The sequence below is a fragment of the Orcinus orca genome, chromosome 3, assembly GCF_937001465.1.
Source record: "Orcinus orca chromosome 3, mOrcOrc1.1, whole genome shotgun sequence".
Lineage (NCBI taxonomy): Eukaryota > Metazoa > Chordata > Mammalia > Artiodactyla > Delphinidae > Orcinus > Orcinus orca.
This window is the reverse complement of record NC_064561.1, coordinates 111856475-111884461: the sequence shown is the minus strand read 5'-3', so window position 1 is coordinate 111884461 and position 27987 is coordinate 111856475. Positions and strand designations below refer to the sequence as shown.

Genomic DNA, 27987 nt, shown 5'->3' with positions numbered 1-27987 from the left:
TTCTTGAACAGGCCTTACAAGTAATATTGTAAAAACAGCCAGGTGTCTTATCCAGTGGAAATGTGATAATGTCCTAAAACATTCCTCTACTATTAGATGGTGAGTTGCTTCTAATTGTCCTTAGTGTAATGCTGGGCCTTAGTAAATTTATCTTTGTATATATTTTGGCTGATTTCCTCAGGCCAGATTCATTGGTCTGTGAATATTGGGCCCAACTTTGACAAGGTATTTGCCAAATTGCTTTCTATAAGAATTGTACCAATTTATATTGTCATCAGGAATGAATGGGATGGTGAATTCATTGCACTTTTACCAGCATTTTGGGCATTTAGTTACTTTTTTATTTTTGTTTCACATGTCAAAATGGTATTTGTTTTAACTTACACTTTCTGGCTACTAGAAAGTTTAAATATTTTCAAATCTGTATTTGATATTATTTTTCTTTTTAATGTTATCTGTTTAAGCTATTGCCAGTTTTTCTATTATATTCTTAGTGACTTTCTATTGGAAGTTTGAATATTCCATTTTTTTTTTTTTTTTTTTTTTTTTTTTGCGATACGTGGGCCTCTCACTGTTGTGGCCTCTCCCGTTGTGGAGCACAGGCTCCGGACGCGCAGACTCAGCAGCCATGGCTCACGGGCCCAGCCGCTCCGTGGCATGTGGGATCTTACCGGACCGGGGCACGAACCTGTGTCCCCTGCATCGGCAGGCGGACTCTCAACCACTGCGCCACCAGGGAAGCCCGGAATATTCCATGTTTTATACACATAAAAATATGTAATCAAGTTTTTAATCCAGTGCCACATTGGCTGAAAAATTTCCCAAAGTTTTTGTTTTTTTAACATTAACATTTCAAATATTATGGTAACATTTGTTATTTTCCTTTGTGTATTCTTTATAAATTCAAAGCACAGAAAATGATTTCTTTGTCATTTGTTTTGATAAGTATTCAATATTATTTTCATTTTCTTTGGCTTGATTTTCAAAATATTAAACTTTTTTAATACTACATCTGGAACTTGTTTCAGCATATGGTGTGGGGTGAGCATATTTGACTTTTAAATAATTTACTGTGCTATGACCCAGCTGCCTGATTTCCCTTACAAGTGGCCAAATGCCCAGTGAAAGAAGAATGCTCTTATATTTTGTGTTCGTTGAGATAGCATCTGTTACTTTATTAAGTATGCCAGAATTTCTTACTGAGGAAACTATGCCTTAGGTGAAAGTTACATTTAAAAAGTTGAGTTAATTCTTTCAGATCAGAGGGATATAACTTATTATCTTGGTATTCTTTATGGAACCCTACTTATTATAAGAATATACCTTAGCAAAATAATGTAGATACTTCTGGCTTTTTCAAAAGTATTTTAGCCTATAAATGTTAATGTATCTTTTTAATCTTCTAGATGGACTTGGGTATCAAATCTGAGTTTGAATTATAGCTCAATAACTGATTGTTAAGTAATTTTATGCAAAGCTTTCAAACTTCTGAGCCTCTGTTTTCTCTGTAGAAAATGAGGGTAACACCTACCTTATGGGACAATGGTAAAGATTAAGTGAGGAAACATATATAAAATGCCCAGGAGCTAAAGAAGAGACAGATTCATTGTTTTCTTTTTTATATGATACAAACTTTGACCATCTGAATTGGTAGAAGAGAACAAGAGCTCCTGGTAAAACTCACATAGCCAATATTTGACTTTGAAATATGTCTCATTTAAATTTTGAATATAGTTATTTCTGATCTTTAGGAAATTAAAACAACATAATGAAATTATATTACTAATATCCAATTCTAGGTTCTTTTAATTTTTTTCTGTATTCAATTATATTCTAAGAAAGTTAACTCATTTTGAAACTTCCCAGGGCAAAAATGATAGTAAGTGTTTGGACTTCAAAGTGTTCGTCTACCCAGAGGAGGACTTATGCTGAATAACAGTAAGTAGAGAAAGGTAAGGAATAAGATGCTATTATGTTTTTGAAAGATGCAAGCCATCTGAAATAAGAAGGAAAATGCAAATGAGGCAAGGAAATTTGCAGAGCAATTTAATGCATTGTCTTACAACACTGGTCACCATTGCATGATGAGATATGCAGGTTGCTTAGCAGATGTGTTCACTCAGCACATAGAACTTATCTGGAAGTTTATTCTGATAAGAATAAAGCATGCCTACGAGAAAGAAAAAAGAAGTTTGTCTCCTCAGCTCACTCCCATCTCAAATTACCTATTTGTCAAACTCCATGGAGAGTTTTTACCTTTGTAGCATTGGGTTGCATTATCTGACCCTTTGGTGCCACTCAGGAAGAGAGATCCCTTGTATTAAAGAGTGTTATTTCAACCAAGTCCAAAAAGGGAGAAGTGACCTGATATGAATGGGGACCTGACCAAAAGAGAGAAAGAAAAAGGTGGTCAAGAGAATCTGAGAAGGCACATAAGGTTTGTTTCTTCAAACATAAGAGAGTTAGAAAATAGGGAGGTTGGGAGACTTGAAAACTAACAGTTGTTGAGTGATAAAAATGGTGCTGTATTGGTCAGACCAGGGATTGCTGTATGCAAAACGAACACCAAATTACAGTGATCTAAATCACTGAGAACTTTATTTCTTGCTCATGTTTCTGTTCAGTATGGGTTGAGAGAATCCAAGTTCCTTTCACCTAGTGGCTTTTCTATCCCTAGGATCCTTAGGATCTCAGATGCCTCCACTGGAAACTGCTCTGGTTGCTGGGTGAAGGAAGAGAACGAGAGCATGGAAGTCTGCTTGGGGGATTTGTCTGTGCCCTATTTATGAAAGCTCACATGGCCCCACCTATCTGTAAGGGAGACTAGGAAATGTACTTGACTGGTATGCCCAGAAGGAAAAAAGAGGAAGTTTTGTGAACACTTAGCAATCTTTATCGCATATCCTAACCATGTTGTGTCAAGTTTTTATTTCATGTGAATATTCTGTACCGGGTGGAATTTGACCTTGAATTTATTCAAATAATGCAGTCATGGCCCATTTTAACTGGATGCTACTCTTTAGCCTTCCACATCAAATTTTGCCTATTTTTAAAAGTGAATGTTCGTACAAACATCATCTTACTTCTTATTTTCTCAGGAAAGAGTAATTAACCCAAAAATCAATGCCATACTAGATAACAAAGCAAATCTTAGCCTTGGCTAGGGAGTTTATATGACAAACTTCTGATGTCCTATAAGCATTATTGAGTCGGCCCTCTAGACTCATGGAAGCTGGGCTTTTCAGACGAGACTACTACTTTTCCTTAGTTGGACTCATAACCTTTGCAAGGCAATACAACAAATTTTATATAAGCTGTGCCTTAGTCTAAGACTTTTCAGTCAACGCACTCTTTATTTTATCCCCAACTTTTCTGCCAATAAAAAGGCAACTTACTGGCTTTCACCAAAGGAATTATCTTTCTTATCCCATCATCAGTGTCTGTAAAGGATAGCTGGAAAAAAGTGCTGATTTGATTAATAATGTTCTCCTTAATAGTCACTCTAATTTCTCCATTAACAGAATCCTGATATGACACTGCCTACAAAACAATTGCCAAGTCTGGGATTGAGTGATTAATTGAAACAGTCACAAGTAAAGTTGTTTTTGCCATAAAAACGTATGAAAATTACAAATATATTTACTGTGAGAATACTTTACACAGGCTCGATTAAAAAATATTTAGTATTATAATAGTCCTGGAGCATGAGTCAAGCAAACAGTCATCAGGTTTTCTTTTTGAATCAGAATGAAGATCATGACTTCAAGGTGGGTTGTTTATAACATGGATGAAATGAGAAAGAGGAAGCCATAGCTGTCACCTCAGAGAGAATCAGCAAGATGCCTCTCTGATTCTCTGTAGCACCATAGTGCTTGGCACTAGTTCTCAAAAAAAAACTTCATGATATTTGCCAAATGTGCTGATGTGTCTCATATTAAAATCTGTTCTATTGTAGGTATATATTCAGGAGTTCAGTGCAAATGCATTGATTTCCAAAAGCCTTGGATTTATCCTGCTTATATTTTTTATCAATTGGAAAAATTACTCAAATAATTGGATCTTAATTTCTTCATCTGTAAAATGGGAATATCATTGCATACTTCATAAGGATATTACAGAAAATCAGATAACATACATGAAAGTGACCAGCACAGGTATTTTGCCTTAAAAATACTGAAATGTCATTTGGGATTTGATCTTGTTGATTCTGATTGAAACTCTTGTTAACACTGTTTAAAACTCTGCATTTATTTGATCTGGGCTTCCTTGAGGGTTGCTTTCAGGGATATTTTATTTATCCTTGGCCTTCATATACAGAAAGAATATCATACTCTGTATTTTTACTCTTGATCTTACAAATTCTGACCCTCTTTATAAACACACGCCCATGTCTTGGAAGACGTTTCCATCTCTAAATGACTTCTTTCCAAATTGTGACCATGTATTATACCCTGACCTCCATTTGATCCTTGGCTTCATTATGGCTGCTAAATTCTAAAATTTCTAGTATAGCTCCTTATGAAAATCCTCCAACCCTTTTTTGAACCTGGCAAGGGAATTTGAAAGCAACTTTCTTCAAAAAAGTGAGAGCATAAGCCAAAATAAAAAAGAGAGGACATAGTCCAGTCCTGAGCTAGAGATGAGCAAGGTGTCTATTTATTCATTTGGTTTGTTGGTGGTTCATCTGATGGTGTCAGTCTATAAAGACTCTGCTATCACTTTTTTGGATCACTTTGCAACTAGTTCTCTTACTGCCTTTTTTTTCCCCTTCTGGTGAAGAAAAAAGCAAAAAATAGTTATATGCTTTTTGAGAAATTTTAAGAGAAAGTAAAAAATGAATTCTTCTCATTCTTTCCTTTCTAGGTTCTAATACTTGTCACATTTAACTAAGGAATATGAGTGAGATTCAGCCCTTTTACCTCTCCCTAAATGTGGGATAAGTAGTGAAAAGAGAATACCATCATGGGCGCTCCAGACCTGGGCTCTATAATCAGTGTTGTGTCTTTAGCAAACCCTTAAATCTCTATGTTTCTCAGTTTTCCTACTTATTAAGCAGAGTAAGTAATGGCCTCCCTACATCACAGGGTTATCTTGAGAATCAGATAAAATGATGAATGTCAAAATTTTTTGCAAAAGCAAAATGTCATTTTTAGACAAATGTAAACTGTCCCAAATAAGCAATGCTTCCCCTTCTCTTTTATACTAACTCTAACACATTCAACTATAAATATCAATGTAACTTAATTTCATAAAACTTAATATAAATAAAAATCCTATGGAACACGCACATATACATTACTTTTTTCTCATTGCAGTCATCAGTGACACTTGTCGAATTGTCATCTCGGGCACAACATTAACTTAGGGACCAGGTATGTCGTAATTCCTCGTCAATGTGCTTGCTCTGGAAATTTACTTAAAGTAATTTGATGAAAAGCTTTGTTAATTCAATTATTGAATTTCATGCCTTATATTTAAAGTCTATAAACAAAAATTACAGAAAAGTACTTAAGTTATTGCAGTATTTTAATACCGTGATTGAATAGCATTTATATTTGAGATTAGTAGGCAGCATATTAAAGTGATGTGCTCATGAAAGTGAAATATTAAAAACAGCTTATGAAAATCTCCCATCTGGCAGTTACAATTGATCAGAAATCTACTCTTCAACATTATTTTGAAAATAGCATCAGTTTTTAATTAAAACTGTTCATTCGATTTATTAATGTAAGTAAAACCTCCCATTTGACCAGGTTTAACTTGAGAAAGTGGTTTTCTAAAGCCCCTTTTATGGATTGAATGATACAGTTTTCAATAAAGAATAGTTATAAAAGATGTCAGACATTTATTCTCCATCAATCTTTTTTGTGTTCTCTTTAATTTCAAAATTGAACTGTGAACATAATTCTTCTTGCTTAAAAATATTTGATGAATTCATGATCTTAATTCTACTATTTTAAATCTAAGCTAACTAAAGGATCTAAGATAAAAGCCTTTTATAAACTATGTTAAGGTATCCTTTATATCAGTTAATTTAAATAAAGCTGGCATGGACAAGAAATAAGCACATTATCAAGCTTAAAATTCCTCACTTAAAAACAACATGCAAAGCATTTTTATTTAGACATTATCAAAAGCTTATTCAGTTGCTGTACTCCTTATTATACATCATCTCATTTAATCCTTTCAATAATCCTGTTCCTCCACGTTCTTATTATCTACATTTTACCTGTAATTAAATCAAAGCTCAGGAGTTATGTAACTTGTGAATAAATTTCAGGAGAAAGATTTCAGACCAGGCAATTGGCCCTGAAGCCACAGGCACTTCCTCACTGTTCTGAACTGGAGCCCAAGGCCCCTGCTTGACCTGGTCTGCTGTAGGAGGGTTGTAAGGACAGCACTACTAGCTTCTCTCATGGAACCTCAGCACCTGAATTAGAGGCTGTGGTAATTCCCAGACATAGTTATTTATCAAAACTGGATTATTACAAATATGAATTGAGAAATTGTAAAATGGGAAATACTTTCTTTGACGTGTCTGTTGCCTGGGGAAATGTCTGTTTCCCTCATGTTTCACACTGGTTAACATCCTGCCAACGTATTAGATCACAAAATAGGTGATTTCTCCACATGTTCAGTTACGCAGTATTATTTCTGATGTGTTAATGATAATTTCTATCATTTCCAAGTGAAAATTTAAAATATGGAGAAAGTTTATTTGTAATTGAGCCCTGTAGGTCCTAGAATAGGAGTGAATGAGCAAAGATATGAACACCTGACTCTCCTGCCCTGGTGATGTCTTTAGTCTCATGACGCTCCCGTAAGAGAGGTTTCTACAACCCATTTAGTAGCTGATCACAGCATACACATTCACCAGGAATTGAAAGTCAATGGACTTAACTATTGAGAGTCTCCTTGACTATAAATTTATATGATGAATATGATCGCTCATGAACTTAGAGTTAAGTTCAAAGCCGTGAACTTTATGTATTGCTACTGTTATGGGACTCAGTTTCATCTCATAAGATTTGGAATAAATGTGCTCAGAGGGTCTTTCAGGTTAAGCCTCACCTTATCAATAAATATATGGTCATTAGACCACCGGCGTCTGTATCTTCCATTAGTACCATATATAAATATGGATCTGTTTTCTTGTTCAAATTTTCCAGTGTGCTCCTTTAATATACTACTAATGGTCAGCATGGGAGCAAGGGAGACTGAAAACTCGTTCTACCAGCAACTCAGCTTGTGTCTCTCTGTGAACCTAGGAAACTTAAGTGTGCTGTTTTTTAGTCTATACCTGTAATTTGTATCTCTGCTTGTAACTCTGACTTACATCTTTATTATTTTATCAACATTACTCAAAATTATTGAAAGATTGTGTTGCTACTGCCATTTCCTACCTTTTCAACAAATAAGTTCTATGAACTCTGGAATATATTCCCTTGCAAATAAATTCCAGAGTGTTTAGTTGTTTATTTACCAGTACTCTGAGTTACAACAAAAATTATTTATCAGAACTTTTAAACATGCAAGCAGGATGAAATGAATTTTAAATGTTTGGAAAAGCCAAGGTTAAGGGAAAATAAGAATAAAAAAGTAAAATTGAACCAGGGGTGAGGTTGGTATATAAAATATTTGCTCTGAAGTTCTATATGTTTGCTAAAGATAGATCACAAATTTGACTCTAAGCTTTCTAGAAACCAATCAGAGAACAGAAATGTGATTCCTGTCTCTAAGTTAAAAGGAAATGAGTTGATTTGAAAAAGCATATTAACTATTCATGAAACCAAGATCAGGTAGAAAAATTTTATATATTTGTATATGGTAAGAAAGCAAAATTGAAAACATATTTATCATAGAGTAAGGAGTATCATAGGTCTGTTTTGTGTAAAATCCCTAAATATTGGGAGATGCAACCTTGCAATGGTATAATGCAATAAAAAACATTTTTATGGGAGAGTGGTGGCTATATTATATGATCCAGTCATGGCACCCTTTGATGATCCAGCCGGTGCAAGGAGAGACTTGAGAATATCAGTAGAAGTAAGGAGCAATGTCAGGCCTATAAATGGCTCCAAAGCTTCAACTTAAACCACTTTATAATAAAACATCAGTTCAGCTCATATCCCCCGATCCTTCTTGGAAACTGATGGCATTTGTTGCTTCTGAGTAAAAGGGGTTCCTTGTTACCTCACAGGTTTAGCAAAGATGTCCTAGAGCCGGGAGTAGTAAAGGCCCAGGTAAGCGGGGGCAGAGACCATTTCTCTCTTATCACTATAACCCCTGGGCCCGCTAGTGGAATGCCTGGCACATGATAGGAGCCAGGTACTTGTTGCTTTGTATTGAGGTTATTCCTGACCCAAGCTCAAAAATTAACTCACTGTTTTAATATAGGCACATAACTTTGCCTTTGTAAGGAGGAATAATGATACTAACCTCAATGGGATGTTTCCAGGAGAAGATAAGACATAGGGACACACTGGCCAATAAACAGTGCTTAATAAATATTTGCTGAATCAACCACTGAACTCTAAAACACTGTACAATGTAATAGATGAGTAATTAGTGGATTATCTCAGTACTGCCACAGTAAATATTTTATTGGAAAAATATCTGTGCTAATGTTCTGACTGACTTTACTTTAGTAAATAATCTAAGTTATAAGAATGTATTTTTTTCCCATGAGACTCAGTGTAAGTATATTTTATTTGAATGGGGATAAAAAAACAGTTTGGAGAGGTGTTTTGTTTTTTTTTCCTATTGCATTAGCCTTCTTTCAAAAAAATTGTAACCATTGACCTAGATTCTAGAATGGATGGACTGCATATTCTTGATAATCCTCCCTAAATATTTATTTTTCTCTGTATTGATATTTTGATTGGTATTATGCAATAGTAAGTTTCAGATTATATTACTTGATTAAGTAGATTCTGAGTAAGTTTTATCAATTAAGTGACAATAATTGATTGATGGGCAAACCATTGGTTTCTAAATATACTTAAATTTTCTAACCTCATCTTGCTAGCATACTGTCATGTTTATTAGTAAATAATTTGTCTTCCTCCATATATGACCCTTCTATAAAATAACACATTATTCTCTATTCAAATGATACAATTTTCTTCCATACTGCCTTGGAAATCCAATCTCCAGTATTTGTTCTTAGATTCTCTTGTACTATATAATGTAATGTTGAGTTAGAGATTTCCAAACTGGCCACAGTTTGGTTTAAAATAACATTTTCCTTCAAGGGCCTGTTGATTGGCAGCCCCTTCTTGAGCATTAAGAGGCATAATCAGAGATGTTCTGAAATCTATCCTTGACTAGGAACTCTTCCTTTACTCCACTGTTTTATTTATTGGGACATAAAACTCATATAGAATTGAAGAAAGGAAAAATCATGCCATTTTGGAAATAATCTTAGTATCATATTTCCATCTTTTAGGAGATAGGTATATGTATACGTTTAATAATATCACATTGCATATTTGGGTATACTTTCATCCATGCAAAAGGCCAAGTTTTTTCTGCTGTTGTCCTTCTCCTTGATCTACGTTTCCTGCAGGAATTTTGAAAATTTTGGTTTTATCCTTGAGAAATATATACCTTTTCTTCTAGCTCCTCTCTCTTCTTATTCCTGTTAATGTAGAGATTTTTTTTCAGACATTTACATTTTTAATTTTATATCTAAAATTCTATAATACATTTAAATGTGATTTCTAATCTATTACTTTCCAATCTATGATTTAAGCTAACAGAATTTAACTCATTATAATAGAGAAATTATTTGGTCTTTTTGAGCCATCTGTGCGTTTCTTGACTTTGCGATTTCAAATTTTAGAGTTTTACTTAATTATAGTCTTACCTTGTTTAAAAGTGATGGTTTAGATATTGAATCCATTGAGCATGGTGGTGGTTATTAATTTGCTAAATATTTCCAGTTTTCACCTTTTAGGCGTATGATAGTACATAACTTTCAGGCTCTGTTGTGGTTGTGAGGAGGAGGCCATAGGACTAGTTCTGTCCATTGAATTCTGAGCAAAAGTAATGTATGTCACTCCTGAATCAAAATATTTCCTAATCAGTACAGGCTCTTCTAGAGTTATCTTCCTCCCAGGTGCAGTGGCTGACAACACTTAAGATGCTGGCTGTCTTGTCAGACCTAGATCCTGGAGTCAGGTCAATGATCAGAGCCCTCTGCTGGCCTACAATTGACATTTATCATGAGTAAAAATAAACTTTTCTCATTTTAAGCTGCTGAGATTGGAGAAATGTTTGAAAATACAGTAACCTAATCTAGATCCACTGGGACAGGTTGTGTTTGGTTGTGACCTTTTCTAGATGGCGCTAATAAAATTTGAAATGGCAGTGCTCCATCCAGAACCCTGCAGATCCTGTTTACAATCGACATTGTTTTCTCGCCTTCTGTGTGCTTCTGCATCTAATAGCATGCATTTGAAATTCTCTTCAGAAGACTGTCTTCGAGTTACTGGAGCCACTTGCTTTTGGGAGCATGCAAACCAGTAATTGACTGGTTCATGAAATCCCAGTTTCCTCACCTGCAGAGAGGACAACTTTAATATAAACGTACACTATAGAGTTCCTCGTCAGGATCAGTCTGAAACCAGCCTCTGGGGGACCTTGCCTGAAATCTCACCCTTGCTTACTGCTTCCCCTTTCTATGTCCTGCTTTCTTTACTCCCTTATAAGTTTCTCCTGGAAATTCTTCCTTAATAAGTCACTTGTGCCTCCTGTTAGAATTTGTTTCTGTGAAGCCCTACCTAAGATTGGGAATGGAATATATAAAATGTAGTTTCATAACAGTGCTTAAGGAAATACATTTGGCTAGATTTTGACTTATTATGGTATATAAGAAAACATCAAAGTTTAGAGCGTTCTTTTTTTAGCTTTAAACCATTTAAACCAGGAATTTTGTCATGTTTAATGTGCTGTTCTTTATCAGATTGAAACAATATTGCTGCTTTATTTTTGTTAGTAAGGCATGATTTTTATATCATCATTACTTCATTTCTTTGCTTTGGGTGGTGGACTTGTAATCATTTTATCTGTTTATAGTCCTCAAACATCTTCAGAGCCCAGGTTACATTATAAGATACATTTAGGGTTGGGATAAAGCTTGTGATCACATAACAGAGCAGAGCTGGCCAATCACAGGGGAAATTTACCAGTATACTCTCATTATTGTAGTGCTTTGGTAAACTGTTGTAACTGGCCATTGATCATGATGGCATATAAAAGTAAAGAGGGAAAACCCCACTTCTTTCTTCTAGTTCTGCTTTTATGTTTGAACTGTTAAATGTTATTAACAAGACTTATCCTTTTGGTCAAGATATTTTGCACACTATCCACTTTGGCTTACAATTCTGACTGATTTTCTCCTTGCTTTACTTAACTTCTGAAATGATATTGATACTTAATTATATGTTTGTTTAAAAGATACAATGCTTTAGCAATTTTCAAATGTGGAATTTATTTTAAAGCATTCTTACATACTTTTAGGTCACATGAGGAAAAGCCAGCTGGAAAGCAAATCATCCAAACCTACTGAAATGGTGAGGATCCTTGACTTCATCTTCTAAATTAATAGGATCCATGTAGACAAATGAACTAAATACACAGTACCACAGTATCCTTTGTTTGGACATATATCAGCCTTTGAAGAAACAATATATTTCCTTTCTTGGAAAATATCTCTTGTTATGAGGTAAGACTCTTTGAACTTTATTTTGTTGGTCAAGGGAGGAAGAAGTGGTGGAGAACTCAGGTATATTCTAGTTAAATCCCTATAAATTTAATTGCTCTTTATCTTTTTATCAGCCATTCTATTTTTTTCCTTCTTACATCATTTCTTGAGATAACTTTCATTTACATTTCATTTACATTTGGTGAGTAAAACCAAAAGTTACAAGCAAATCTTTAGGTGCTATAAATTTTTTTAAGGATGCAGGTGAAACCCATTTATCTTTTCTCTCTGCCTCTGAGATAGAGTCAGAGCTAGACAATAAATGATGTATTGGCTCACAGTAAACATTTGGAAAATAATATGCCACTATCTATTTTAACATATTCACATATCTTTGCACTTAGCCTATTTGTTTTTAGGAATGCAGTATACAAAAATAAAAGTGATAATATATAAAATATTTATACAACGGGGTTTATTTTACCCTTGTTTATAATTTCAAAGACCTGGAATTACTCTGAATATCTAAAAATAGGTGAATGATTGTATAAGTGAAGGTACAGTTCTAATAGAGAATATTTTGCATCTATTAATATAAATGAGTTAAACTAATACATCCTGACATGAATAGATGCTCTTGATTTGTAAAAGGGCAGCTGTAGGAAAACAGGTATTGTATGAACCAATTTCTCTTAGAAGAAAAATCTCTCTGTATTGGTATGAGAATAGAGTCATGCCTCAAAGAATATATACTAAAAAGTTAACATTTAACCCAAGGGCAGCATAGCTGGGGAAAGAATCTTAGCTAATAACATTTTAATGCCTCTCTATTATTCAGCGTGATACAGCAAGCACACATTTCTTTTGTAATTTTGAAAATGATAACGTTTACTAAGTTTTCTAAAGAAAAACTGAGAGAAAGATATATAAATATATCTGCCTCTGTTATTTTTTATTTAATTTTTATTTATTTTTTAGCTGCGTTGGGTCTTCGTTGCTCTGTGCGGGCTTTCTCTAGTTGTGGCGAGCGGGGGCTTCTCTTCATTGTGGTGCGTGGGTTTCTCATTGTGGTGGCTTCTCTTGTTGCGGAGCACGGTCTGTAGGCGCACTGGCTTCAGTAGATGCAGCGTGTGGGTTCAGTAGTTGTGGCACGTGGGCTCTAGAGTGCAGGCTCAGTGGTTGTGGTGCACGGGCTTAGTTGCTCCTCTGTTATTTAGGAAACACTTTTCTTATCATTAAAATTATTTTCTTCTAGTAAGCATTTCTATTTTTCTCTAAAGGTGTCTACTTTTGGCTTTTGACACCAGATTTCTTTTGGAGTATATAAGTAGAAAAACTCATTTCAGACCTTATTTATATGTAGTACCTGTAAATGTCATACATGATATAGGAAGATAGAACTAACTATGCAAAGATGGCCAAATAAATTCCCATTGTACCATGTTACTAGGCAGAGGTAGCTCTTCTCCTCTATGAATTCACCTTCAAAGAAACAAAGAGCACGATGTCCAAGTGGTGATTTCATAGACATCACTAACACTCACCAACACCTTTGGGTCTCTGCTTCTTCTGGACATGCAAAAAGACTTCAGTTTCCCATTCCCTTAAAGTTAGGCATGGGCATGAGACTTCCTCCAGTCAAAGACATGTGAGCCAAAATAGTGTGCGTTAGTTCCAGTGAACAAGTAATAAACTTTTTGTTGTCGTCATTGTTTATTTTCACAACATAAACTGTTGTACTCGACTGATAACAGTTACTGAAAAAGCTTCAGTTGTCTGCATAATACTTGGATCTTATGCTTTAGGATTGTCAGAATTTTTGTAAGTAGGAGACACAACCTTTTAGAATTATCTATGAGATAAAAGAATTTTTTAATTCTATAAAATTTAATCTCTTACCTAGTGGGCTGTGTCATCAGACTGATCTAGGTTCATATCTTGACTCAGTCATTTACTTGGTAATGTACAAACTACTCTACTTCTCTGGGTGTCAGTTTACATCAGTAAAATGAAAGTATGCATACTTGTATCACATGGTTCTGTGAATTAAACAAAGTAATGTGTGTGACCCAGTGTTCTATTCGTAGTGTATGCTCAATAACTGTTAGCCACCTGTTTGGTAGATCCTTGTGAAAATATTCTAAGTGAACTTGAAAAAGTAGAGTAGAGAGAGAGAGCATTACGATAAAAGGAAGAAAGCTGTTATTTGTGACAGGAATTCCCTCTCCTCTCAATTTGATTAGCTATGTCTTTGAGGTTCTGGAGCAATGTTGAAAGAGTATTTATGTATCCTTTGGATTCTTAGATGTTTAATTGGGTTTATGCTATTTATTCCATCATAGGAGAAAAAGCTAAATATTTCTCTCACCTCTATGGATTATAGCTCTAATCTATACATATTGACTGAGTCCTAGTTCATTTTCTATTTTAAGTTTATCAAAATATAATTCTCTCCCATTTGGAGCCCCTTTCCTCTTCTACCTCGCAGGTGTTAGCCTCTCAGAGACAAAACATTGTTCCCCTATCTCCCAACTCTACTTCTATTCCAACACAGCAACTACCAAGAGAGATACTAGCAAATAGCAGGGGAATTGGCGCATGTACTCTGGTATGAAAGTTTCACACATGACATTTTATGGGTAGAAACACAGACCAGAAAAACACTGGTAGTTATGCTTTCTGGAAATTGGAGTAGTTTACGCACATCATTCATTCCTATACCAGACAATGGAACAATAGGATAGGAGGGTAGTTTATGGACATCATTCATTCCTATACCAGACAATGGAACAATAGGATAGGAGAGCTGCCGTCTTGACACATTGAGCTGCTTCTTTAAATATATCCATGCCTACTCTGAGAGTTGAGATGGATGTGCTCAGTAATTTAACTTCTGGTTACATATTTTGGAAAGGTATTTTACTAGGAGCTATTTAGACAGATTGGGGTGATTCAAATTTACCAAGTTGTGATATGGTGGTTAATACTTAAATCGTCTACTCCAAATCATCATTCCAAAACAATCAAAGTGTTTTCATTCTCCCTTACCAGGGATTGGCCACTGATACATGAGAGATAGTCTAGAAGGCACTTCTGGCAAGGTTTCCCTCACTCCCTCAGTCTTAAAGAGAGACTCAAGAAAGAGATAGTGTCTTTCTTCCTCTAAATGTTGTCATGTTTGGATATGATGTCTGGAGTTACTGCAGTCACTTTATGACCATGAGGGTACCATTTTGAGGACAGATCTGACACACTGAGATCTTTGATGATGAGGTTAAAACTCTGATTACATTGATCCTGGAATTGTGTTGCTAGAGGCTTCTTTTTATGTAAGATGATAACTTTTTTAAATTAAGAAATTTGAGTTGGATTTTTTGGTTATTTGTGGCCTAAGACATTTACATTGATATACAGTTAAAGAGTTGAATTTGGGATATAGTTTGTAAGTATTCAAGACTTTGAAAATACTTATTAGGCATGTGACATGGGCTTTTCAAAAGAGAGCACATGGTGAAGAATACAGATGTAGTCTCTGCCCTCGGATTTTGCAATTGAATCAGTAATTAGACAATTCTGCATTACAACACACTGTTAGTATACAAGTATATAATGTGTGGCATCACATGAGAAGGGTGCCTGACTCAGTCTTGTGAGATTGGAGAAGGTTTTCCAGAGGTTAAAACTTCCAGTATGTTATCAAGATGATTATGAGATATTGGCTAGGCATACGTAGGTACGATAGTCAAGATGCTTTTTTCCTGGCAAATGAAAGTAATTACTGGCTGCTGTAACCAGGACGTGCAGTGGTAATTTCAAGCCCAGATCATCAAGAGGCTCAAATGGTATCATCACTAACAACCTAAACAGTGTGGAGGGATGGAGTTGCCATTTAAAAAGGTGGGTTGGGCATATAAGTTTCAGAGGGAAATGCAGGAGCTCAGTTTTGGACATATTCATTTTGAGATGCCAGTTATATTTTCAAATGGGGACCTCAATAGGACAGTTGGCTATGTAAATCAGGGAAATGGCTGTAGGTACAAATTTGTGAGTTGTTAGTGTATACATGGTTTTTAAAGCTGTGAAGCTGGATGAGATTGCTGTAGGTTTGAGACTAGATAGAAAAGACAAAAGGTCCAAGGAATGACTCCCTGAGATTCCAACATGCAAAAATATGGGAGATAAGAGAAAACCAGTAAAGAATATGAAAATGAGCATCCATAGATATAGGATAAAAATCAGGAAAATGTGGTCTTGGAAGCAGAGATATATAGAAATATAAAAAGTGGAAAGGATAAAACGGAAAAGACTTTCACAGGCCCCCTCCACCAGCCTGTGTCTATGTCTCAATAATCAGCCTTCTATTCAGTGTTATGGATGGAACTCACATATTCCTAGAAAAGGTCATCCTCCCCTTTTCTGTATTTTCCCATCCTCTCTGATGGAAAAAGAACAGTCTGAGTTAAATATAGAGGTTTTGCTTTATTTAATAGGTAAAAGTCAGGAAAGAAATAAATAGTACTGTAGTACTGTAGCAAGTAATCACTGCCTTTGTTTCCTTTCTGCTGAAGCCTTCAAACCCAAGTTCCAAGGGGTGGCTAGGGAACTAACATCCCCAAAAGATACAGGCATACCTCAGAGATGTTGTGGGTTTGGTTCCAGACCACTGCAATAAAGTGAATATCAAAATAAAGTGAGTCACACGAATTTTTTGGTTTCCCAATGCATATAAAAGTTATATTTACACTACACTGTAGTCTATTAAATGTGCAATAGCATTACATCGAAAAAAAGAAATGTACATACTTAATTTAAAAATATCTGATTGCTAAAAATGCTAACCATCCTCTGAGCCTTCAATGAGCTGTAGTAGGAACATCAAAGATCACTGATCACAATAAAAATTTAATAATGAAAAAGTTTAACTATTGCAAGAGTCACCAAAATGTGACATGGAGACAGGAAGTGAGCAAATGCTGTTGGAAAAATGGCGCCAGTAGACTTTGCTCAACACAGTGTTGCTACGAACCTCCAATTTGTAAAGATGCAGTATCTGAGAAGCACAAATAAAACAAGTTATGCATGTAATAAGTTGTTCAGATCATAATCATCCTGCCTCAACTTCTTTGACCACAGATGTCTCTGCCACCAAATAGTTCTATATCTACTTGTCGATGTTAATATTCCTATAGAGTTCCAGAGTCAGAATGTTTTAAATAAAGGCGATATTTTACTTTAGTGCTTTCACCATAATGCAGCCGTGTAACGGAACTTAATGGATAGAAGGACGTGAAATATAGGCAGTGAACAAAAGCCTAATAATCAGGAGAACTGAATCCTCTGCTTGGATGGGTCATGAACAAGATTTCAAATACAGGAGTAGGTAAGCTTTACATTCAGACAGTCTGACTCTAGAGCCCATACTGCCAACCAGTACTTGAACTGTGTCTTGGACTCTTGCGAAGATAGCACATGTGAAAGTGATTTGGCAATTTTAAAAGCACTCTGAACATATAGATACTATTATCCTTTTTTTTTTTTTTTTCTTATTTCAGAGATCAGCCAGGAACATCTAGACCCCACTTACTCTCTGGGTACCCTGTTAAAGACTCCTTTCTAAAGAATCTTTGTGTGTGTTTGTGTGTGTGTGTATGTGTGCCTGTATGTGTGTGTAAAATCCTGGCTGCTTTGCATGGATTTGTTGAGCCTGTTTAGAAAATGTTCTTCTTTTCTAAGCACCCATTGGCCTTATTGTCACTAGATGGCAGAAACAGATCCTACTTCTGTGGGAGAATGAGAGTTCGTTTTGCTTTCGAGAAGGGCACAAAAAAGCTTCCCACAGACGATGTTTACAGGCTTTCTTTATTTTGACATTTCTTCTGAATACATTAATGTTTTTGGAAATTCCCTGTTAGGTCCCCTGCAGGGGTATGCGGCAAAGTGATCTTGGCTTACACAGAAAAAGGATGGTTTGCATTATGCACTTTATATTTCAGTTTATAATTTTAGAATCGAATACTACTTTATTTAAGATGGGGGGACACACTAAGAAAAATCAAGATGCTGTGTCATATTACTAAAGCACTGCCACCAGAATATTTTCCCTGAGCCAGAGATGCCTTTATTATAATTCATTCTCTTTAGAATAAGGGAATGACAATCAAGGTGTCACATATAAGTATATTTTAAAATTTCCTATGTGAATTTCTGTACTGGAGAGAGAATGATTTTTTCTTCCCCGTTTTTACAAAGTAGTTACTGCTTCAGATTGCTATTAGTTTCCTATAAAATTAAATGATTGAGACTATTTATTTTAAAAGCCAAACTGAGGGCTTCCCTAGTGGCGCAGTGTTTGAGAGTCCGCCTGCCGATGCAGGGGACACGGGTTCGTGCCCCGGTCCGGGAGGATCCCACGTGCCGCAGAGCGGCTGCCCCCGTGAGCCATGGCCGCTGAGCCTGCGCGTTCAGAGCCTGTGCTCCGCAACGGGAGAGGCCACAACAGTGAGATGCCCGCCCGCATACCGCAAAAAAAAAAAAAAAAAAAAAAAGCCAAACTGATGCTCTAGAGGCTATATGAACAGCATTTCACTATACAGTCATTGGTCTTTAATTGCTTTGTACACATACCAATTACGTCCTTCCTTTAACACTCCCAAACAGAAATGTCTTAATTCAAAGAAAGCCATTCCAGTGTCTTGAGGCTGAAACTATGGATTAAAGATTATGCCCTGTGCATTTGTTCCCATGTATCTTTGAAAACACTTTAAAAATAATCTTATATTAAAGAAATACTTTTGTTCCTCTTAGAAAAAAAAAATTTAACTCCCTTAGGATTAAAGGACCGTTTTAGTCTTATATTTACTCGCTTAAAATGCAACTTTAAAATATACGTGTCATTGTACTTGTGGCTGTGCGAATTCCAAAACCATAGGAAGAAATGCTTGGTGAATTTATTTGCATACCAATACCCAGAATGCTTTTCCAGCTCACTGCTATTTAATCGAAATCAGCTGGTGTCAGTGCTCTGGGAACAAACTGAACCATTTTGACATGCTTCTCTGTGCATGTACTGAGTTCTTTTTCTGCACCAAGTACACAGTAGAAACTCCAAATTTGATCACCACTGTGAATTTTTTATAGACTTGACATTTTTTTGATCTCCGTTTTCTTTACAACTTTCTTTTAACCCTTCCTATGAAACATTACTCTATTATTGCAATAAAATTCTAATTGATAAGTGGGTCCAGGACTAATTACTTGGAATGTAAGTTAACTTGAATAACTTGTGACTCAAAACATGAGTAGGAGATTGGGAGAACATATTCTTCCACTAAAAAAAGTCAAGTCGGAGAGAGTGGTGTAAATTTGGGGAGATCTACAGGTTTGGTGGCTGGAAGTTGCTGAGGTCTCATGCAAGTCAAGGATACAGTGGATCTATTTTAAATTATGTTCAAATGGTACTGGTCAGAGGTAAGCTCTAGTGAGGTGGAAGGTGTGAGTTTTCTGGAGTATGTATTAGAAGGAAATCAATTATGGCTATTTGATGACATTAAGAATTATGTATTAAGGCATGGTGACAGCATTGTGGATATGGTTTTTTAAGGGTCATTTTTTAGAGATATCTATGAAAATGTTTATAGGTTAAATGATATGATATCCAGGATTTGCTTTAAAATAACATGGGAGAAATGAATGGTGGTACAGATGAAATAAACGCCACATGTTGATAATTTTTGGATCTGGGCAATGGATATATGGGGGTTTATTATACTGACTCTGTTTACTCTTGTGTCCATTGAAAATGTTCTGCAATAAAATATCTTTAAAAGGAAATGTGAAGAAATAAGTTACACAGGACTTGAATATTTGAATTTACTCTACATTTTCTTTCCAAAAACGTTATGATTTATGTCCTTAGGTATTTTATCACATACATCTGTGTGAAAGTTATTTCCTCAATTAATAAATAAGAAAAAGGAAGCCGTGAAAACTTCTCTTCATTTATGTCCCCATCCCAGCTATTTCAGAACTTATTCTATCTCTCCTGGATCTGTGATCATGTTCTCTCTTCTAGATACTATTCAGTGGTATTAAAAGACTCTCTATCATCTTACAAAATTATCTTGGTCTTCACATCCTCTTCTTATCACTCTCTCTCTTCTTTTATAGGATTCTTCAAAGGATCATCTATACTTTCCCTATTGCTTTCTTATCCTATTAGTCATTCTTTTAAAAAATTAGTGAAAAAGTATACCATGGATTCAAAGAAGCAAAGGACAATTAAATGAATATTACCAATAACTTACATTTCTAATGTATCTCTCCTTATTCATATCTCCCTTACATCATATTATATATAATGCAAAAAGATAGACACTATATTGAATTTTTTGTTTTCTCTGTGTTCTTCTTTATTGATTTGCCACTATGTATATATTACTAAAAACTATTGTTCACTTTTACCTGCTTGATAACATTTTACACATTGGATCATTCTGTAGTATTCTTCTGTGGTATGCTTTTGAGATTCATCTATGTTGATATGTGTAGCTATAGTTCCTTTATTTTTACAAATCCATTGTATTGTGCTCTGTCATATTTTTGTACCACAATATATTTATCTATTTTATTCCTGATAGACATTTACTTCCAGGTTTTGTGCTTTTAAAAAATAATACTGTGTGTGTGCAGGTTTTAGTGTATTTACACATGGTGTACATGTGTATGAATTTCTCTAGGGCATTTCTGGGTCTCAGGACATGGGTATCTTTCACTTTTCTAGGTGAAGGCAAGTTGTTTCCAAGAGGTGCAACATAACCAGCAGTGTATAAGTGTTCCTGTGGTTTCATGTTATTGTATTGTCAGTACTTGATGTTGTCAAAATAGAATATATTTTTTAATTAATTAATTAATTTTACATCTTTATTGGAGTATAATTGCTTTACAATGGTGTGTTAGTATCTGCTTTATACCAAAGTGAATCAGTTATACATATACATATGTTCCCATATCTCTTCCCTCTTGCGTCTCCCTCCCTCCCACGCTCCCTATCCCACCCCTTTAGGTGGTCACAAAGCACCAAGCTGATCTCCCTGTGCTATGCGGCTGCTTCCCACTAGCTATCTATTTTACGTTTGGTAGTGTATATATGTCCATGACACCCTCTCACTTCGTCACAGCTTACCCTTCCCCCTCCCCATATCCTCAAGTCCATTCTCTAGTAGGTCTGTGTCTTTATTCCTGTCTTAGCCCTAGGTTCTTCATGGCATTCTTTTTTTCTTAGATTCCATATATATGTGTTAGCATATGGTATTTGTCTTTCTCTTTCTGACTTACTTCACTCTGTATGACAGACTCTAGGTCCATCCACCTCACTACAGATAACTCAATTTCATTTCTTTTTATGGCTGAGTAATATTCCATTGTATATATCTGCCACATCTTCTTTATCCATTCATCTGATGATGGACACTTAGGTTGTTTCCATCTCCTGGCTATTGTAAATAGAGCTGCAGTGAACATTTTGGTACATGACTATTTTTGAATTATGGTTTTATCAGTGTATATGCCTAGTAGTGGGATTGCTGGGTCATATGGTAGTTCTATTTGTAGTCTTTTAAGGAACCTCCATACTTTTCTCCATAGTGGCTGTACCAATTCACGTTCCACCAGCAGTGCAAGAGTGTTCCCTTTTCTCCACACCCTCTCCAGCATTTACTGTTTCTAGATTTTTTGATGATGGCCATTCTGACTGGTGTGAGATGATATCTCATTGTAGTTTTGATTTGCATCTCTCTAATGATTAATGATGTTGAGCATTCTTTCATGTGTTTGTTGGCAATCTGTATATCTTCTTTGGAGAAATGTCTATTTAGGTCTTCTGCCCATTTTTTGATTGGGTTCTTTGTTTTTCTGATATTGACCTGCATGAGCTGCTTGTAAATTTTTGCGATTAATCCTTTGTCAGTTGCTTCATTTGCAAATATTTTCTCCCATTCTGAGGGTTGTCTTTTGGTCTTTTCTATGGTTTCCTTTGCTGTGCAAAACTTTTAAGTTTCATTAGGTCCCATTTGTTTATTTTTGTTTTTATTTCCATTTCTCTAGGAGGTGAGTCAAAAAGGATCTTGCTGTGATTTATGTCATGGAGTGTTCTGCCTATGTTTTCCTCTAAGAGTTTGATAGTTTCTGACCTTACATTTAGGTCTTTAATCCATTTTGAGCTTATTTTTGTGTATGGTGTTAGGGAGTGTTCCAATTTCATTCTTTTACATGTAGCTGTCCAGTTTTCCCAGCACCACTTATTAAAGAGGCTGTCGTTTCTCCACTGTACATTTCTGCCTCCTTTAGCAAAGATAAGGTGACCATATGTGCGTGGGTTTATCTCTGGGCTTTCTATCCTGTTCCATTGATCTATCTTTCTGTTTTTGTGCCAGTACCATACTGTCTTGATTACTGTAGCTTTCTAGTATAGTCTGAAGTCAGGGAGCCTGATTCCTCCAGCTCCGTTTTTCGTTCTCAAGATTGCTTTGGCTATTCGGGGTCTTTTGTGTTTCCATACAAATTGTGAAATTTTTTGTTCTAGTTCTGTGAAAAATGCCAGTGGTAGTTTGATAGGGATTGCATTGAATCTGTAGATTGCTTTGGGTAGTAGAGTCATTTTCACAATGTTGATTCTTCCAATCCAAGAACATGGAATATCTCCTCATCTATTTGTATCATCTTTAATTTCTTTCATCAGTGTCTTGTAATTTTCTGCATACAGGTCTTTTGTCTCCTTAGGTAGGTTTATTCCTAGATATTTTATTCTTTTTGTTGCAACGGTAAATGGGAGTGTTTTCTTGATTTCACTTTCAGATTTTTCATCATTAGTGTATAGGAATGCCAGAGATTTCTGTGCATTGCTTTTGTATCCTGCTACTTTACCAAATTCATTGATTAGCTCTAGTAGTATTCTGGTAGCATCTTTAGGATTCTCTATGTATAGTATCATGTCATCTGCAAACAGTGACAGCTTTACTTCTTCTTTTCCGATTTGGATTCCTTTTCTTCTCTGATTGCTGTGGCTAAAACTTCCAAAACTATGTTGAATCAGAGTGGTGAGAGTGGGCACCCTTGTCTTGTTCCTGATCTTAGTGGAAATGCTTTCAGTTTTTCACCATTGAGGATGATGTTGGCTGTGGGTTTGTCATATATGGCCTTTGTTATGTTGAGGAAATTTCCCTCTATGCCTACTTTCTGGAGGGTTTTTATCATAAATGGGTGTGGAATTTTGTCAAAAGCTTTCTCTGCATCTATTGAGATGACCATATGGTTTTTCTCCTTCAATTTGTTAATATGGTATATCACATTGATTGATTTGCGTATATTGAAGAATCCTTGCATTCCTGGAATAAACCCCACTTGATCATTGTGTATGATCCGTTTGATGTGCTGTTGGATTCTGTTTGCTAGTATTTTGTTGAGGATTTTTGCATCTATGTTCATCAGTGATATTGGCCTGTAGTTTTCTTTCTTTGTGACATCCTTGTCTGGTTTTGGTATCAGGATGATGGTGGCCTCATAGAATGAGTTTGGGAGTGTTCCTCCCTTTGCTATATTTTGGAAGAGTTTGAGAAGGATAGGTGTTAGCTCTTCTCTAAATGTTTGATAGAATTCGCCTGTGACGCCATCTGGTCCTGGGCTTTTGTTTGTTGGAAGATTTATAATCACAGTTTCAATTTCAGTGCTTGTGTTTGGTCTGTTCATATTTTCTATTTCTTCCTGATTCAGTCTTGGCAGGTTGTGCATTTCTAAGAATTTGTCCATTTCTTCCAGGTTGTCCATTTTATTGGCCTAGAGTTGCTTATAGTAATCTCTCATGATCTTTTGTATTTCTGCATTGTCCGTTGTTACTTCTCCTTTTTCATTTCTAATTCTATTGATTTGAGTCTTCTCCCTTTTTTTCTTGATGAGTGTGGCTAATGGGTTATCAATTTTGTTTAGAACCCGCTTTTAGTTTTATTGATCTTTGCTATTGTTTCCTTCATTTCTTTTTCATTTATTTCTGATCTGATTTTTATGATTTCTTTCCTTCTGCTAATTTTGGGGTTGTTTTGTTCTTCTTTCTCTAATTGCTTTAGGAGCAAGGTTAGGTTGTTTATTCGAGGTGTTTCCTGTTTCTTCAGGTAGGATTGTATTGCTATAAACTTCCCTCTTAGAACTGCTTTTGCTGCATCCCATTGATTTTGGGTCGTCATGTCTCCATTGTCTTTTGTTTCTAGGTATTTTTTGATTTCCTCTTTGATTTCTTCAGTGATCACTTCGTTATTAAGTAGTGTATGTTCAGCCTCCATGTGTTTGTATTTTTTACAGATCTTTTCCTGTAATTGATATCTAGTCTCATAGCATTGTGGTCAGAATAGATACTTGATATGATTTCAGTTTTCTTAAATTTACCAAGGCTAGATTTGTGACCCAAGATATGATCTATCCTGGAGAACGTTCCATGAGAACTTGAGAAAAATGTGTATTCTGTTGTTTTTGGATGGAATGTCCTATAAATCTCAATTAAGTCCATCTTGTTTAATGTATCATTTAAAGCTTGTGTTTCCTTAGTTATTTTCCTTTTGGATGATCTGTCCATTGGTGAAAGTGGGGTGTTACAGTCCCCTACTATGAATGTGTTACTGTCGATTTCCCCTTTTATGGCTGTTAGTATTTGCCTTATGTATTGAGGTGCTCCTATGTTGGGCGCATAAATATTTACAATTGTTATATCTTCTTCTTGGATCAATCCCTTGATCATTATGTAGTGTCCTTTTTTTGTCTCTTCTAATAGTCTTTATTTTAAAGTCTGTTTTGTCTGATATGAGAATTGCTACTCCAGGTTTCTTTTTATTTCCATTTGCATGGAATATCTTTTTCCATCCCCTTACTTTCAGTCTGTATGTGTCTCTAGGTCTGAAGTGGGTCTCTTGTAGGCAGCATATATATGGGTCTCGTTTTTGTATCCATTCTGCCAGTCTGTGTCTTTTGGTGGGAGCATTTAATCCATTTACATTTAAGGTAATTATTGATATGTATGTTCCTATTCCCGTTTTCTTAATTGTTTTGGGTTTGTTATTGTAGGTCTTTTCCTTCTCTTGTGTTTCTTGCCTAGAGAAGATCCTTCAGCATTTGTTGTAAAGCTGGTTTGGTGGTGCTGAACTCTCTCAGCTTTTGCTTGTCTGTAAAGGTTTTAATTTCTCCATCAAATCTGAATGAGATCCTAGCTGTGTAGAGTAATCTTGGTTGTAGGTTTTTCTCCTTCATCACTTTAAATGTCTCCTGCCAGTCCCTTCTGGCTGGCAGAGTTTCTGCTGAAAGATCAGCTGTTAACCTTATGGGGATTCCCTTATGTGTTATTTGTTGTTTTTCCCTTGCTGCTTTTAGTATGTTTTCTTTGTATTTAATTTTTGACTGTTTGATTAATATGTGTCCTGGCGTGTTTCTCCTTGGATTTACCCTGTATGGGACTCTCTGTGCTTCCTGGACTTGATTAACTATTTCCTTTCCCATATTAGGGAAGTTTTCAACTATAATCTCTTCAAATATTTTCCCAGTCCCTTTGTTTTTCTCTTCTTCTTCTGGAACCCCTATAATTTGAGTGTTGGTGCGTTTAATGTTGTCCCAGAGGTCTCTGAGACTGTCCTCAGTTCTTTTCATTCTTTTTTCTTTATTCAGCTCTGCAGTAGTTATTTCCACTATTTTATCTTCCAGGTCACTTATCCGTTCTTCTGCCTCAGTTATTCTGCTATTGATCCCATCTAGAGTATTTTTAATTTCATTTATTGTGTTGTTGATCATTGTTTGTTTCATCTTTAGTTCTTCTATGTCCTTGTTAAATGTTCCTTGCATTTTGTCTATTCTATTTCCAAGATTTTGGATCATCTTTACTGTCATTATTCTGAATTCTTTTTCAGGTAGACTGCCTATTTCCTCTTCATTTGTTAGGTCTGGTGGGTTTTTATCTTGCTCCTTCATCTGCTGTGTGTTTTTCTGTCTTCTCATTTTGCTTACCTTACTGTGTTTGGGGTCTCCTTTTTGCAGTCTGCTGATTCATAGTTCCCGTTGTTTTTGGTGTCTGTCTCCAGTGGCTAAATTTGCTTCAGTGGGTTGTGTACGCTTCCTGGTGGAGGGGACTAGTGCCTGTGTTCTGGTGGATGAGGCTGGATCTTGTCTTTCTGGTGGGCAATCCATGTCTGGTGGTGTGTTTTGGGGTGTCTGTGGACTTATTATGATTTTAGGCAGCCTCTCTGCTAATGGGTGGGGTTGTGTTCCTGTCTTGCTAGTTGTTTGGCATAGGGTGTCCAGCACTGTAGCTTGCTGGTCATTGAGTGAAGCTGGGTGCTGGTGTTGAGATAGAGATCTCTGGGAGATTTTCGCCGTTTGATATTACGTGGAGCTGGAAGGTCTCTTGCGTACCAGTGTCCTGAAGTTGGCTCTCCCACCTCAGAGGCACAGCACTGACTCCTGGCTGCAGCACCAAGAGCCTTTCATCCACACGGCTCAGAATAAAAGGGAGAAAAAGTAGAAAGAAAGAAAGGAAGAGGATAAAAGAAAATAAAATAAAGTAAGATAAATAAAGTTATTAGATAAAAATAATTATTAAGAGAAAAATTTTTTAAAAAGTAAAAAAAGAAAAAAAACAACAAAAAAAAGGACGGATAGAACGCTAGGGCAAATGGTGAAAGCAAAGCTATACAGACAAAATCTCACACAGAAGCATACACATACACATTCACAAAAAGAGGAAAAGGGGAAAAAATAATAAATCTTGATCTCAAAGTCCACCTCCTCAATTTGGGATGATTCGTTGTCTATTCATGTATTCCACAGATGCAGGGTACATCAAGTTGATTGTGGAGCTTTAATCCGCTGCTTCTGAGGCTGCTGGGAGAGATTTCCGTTTCTCTTCCTTGTTCTCACAGCACCCGGGGCTCAGATTTGGTTTTGGCCCCGCCTCTGCTTGTAGGTCGTGGAGGGCGTCTGTTCTTCCGCTGAGACAGGATGGGGTTAAAGGAGCAGCTGATTCCGGGGCTCTGGCTCACTGAGGCCGGGGGAAGGTAAGGGCACGATGCGGGGCGAGCCTGCAGCGGCAGAGGGCGATGTGACGTTGAACCAGCCTGAGGCGCGCCGTTCATTCTTCCGGGGAAGTTGTCCCTGGATCACGGGGCCCTGGCAGTGGCGGGCTGCACAGGCTCCAGGAAGGGAGGTGTGGAGAGTGACCTGTGCTCGCACACAGGCTTCTTGGTGGCGGCAGCAGGAGCCTTAGCGTCTCATGCCTGTCTCTGGGGTCCGTGCTGATAGCTGGGGCTCGCGCCCGTCTCTGGAGCTCCTTTAAGCAGCGCTCTTAATCCCCTCTCCTCGCACACCAGGAAACAAAGAGGGAAGAAAAAGTCTCTAGCCTCTTCGGCAGGTCCAGAATTTTCCTGGACTCCATCCCGGCTAGCCGTGGTGCACTAAACCCCTGCATGCTGTGTTCACGCCGCCAACCCCAGTCCTCTCCCTGCGCTCCGACCGAAGCCCGAGCCTCAGCTCCCAGCCCCCGCCCACCCCGGCGGGTGAGCAGACAAGCCTCTCGGGCTGGTGAGTGCTGGTCAGCACGGATCCTCTGTGCGGGAATCTCTCAGCTTTGCCCTCCGCACCCCTGTTGCTGTGCTCTCCTCCGCGGCCCCGAAGCTTTTCCCCTCCGCCACCCGCAGTCTCCGCCTGTGAAGGGGCTTCCTAGTGTGTGCAAACGTTTCCTCCTTTACAGCTCCCTCCCACTGGTGCAGGGCCCGTCCCTATTCTTTTGTCTCTGTTTATTCTCTTTTCTTTTGACCTACCCTGGTATGTGGGGAGTTTCTTGCCTTTGGGAGGTCTGAGGTCTTCTGCCAGCGTTCAGTTGGTGTTCTGTAGGAGTTGTTCCACGTGTAGATGTATTTCTGATGTGGGGAGGAATGTTATCTCCATGTCTTACTCTTCCGCCATCTTCCCCCTCTCCAAAATGGAATGTTTTTTAATCTGGTGTGCTGGTATGTGAAATAATAACAGAATTTCCTTGATCACTAAGAAGATTGAGTAGCTTTTCCTATGTTTTTTTGGCCAATCAAATTTCCTACAGTGTGAATCACCTCTTCAGGATATGTGACAATTTCTATTTAGGTTTTTATTCTTATATCACAGAATCCTAGGAGTTCTGGTCGCTCTTCAAAACATCCAGTTATAGCTGCTACTGATGTCATGCCCACAAAGTTGCTCTTGTTGAGGTCTTTACTGATCTC

At 36.8% G+C, this 27987-nt stretch overlaps 1 long non-coding RNA gene across 1 annotated transcript in view; it reads left to right on the top strand.

Moving 5' to 3' along the window:
* Positions 1 to 917: 917 nt before the first annotated feature.
* LOC125964089 (uncharacterized) overlaps positions 918 to 27987 on the top strand; it is a 67029-nt gene continuing 39959 nt past the window's right edge. The window contains exons 1-3 of the long non-coding RNA XR_007476724.1: positions 918 to 4154; positions 5316 to 5372; positions 11524 to 11576. This is a non-coding gene — a long non-coding RNA (uncharacterized LOC125964089). The remainder of the gene's footprint in view (positions 4155 to 5315; positions 5373 to 11523; positions 11577 to 27987) is intronic.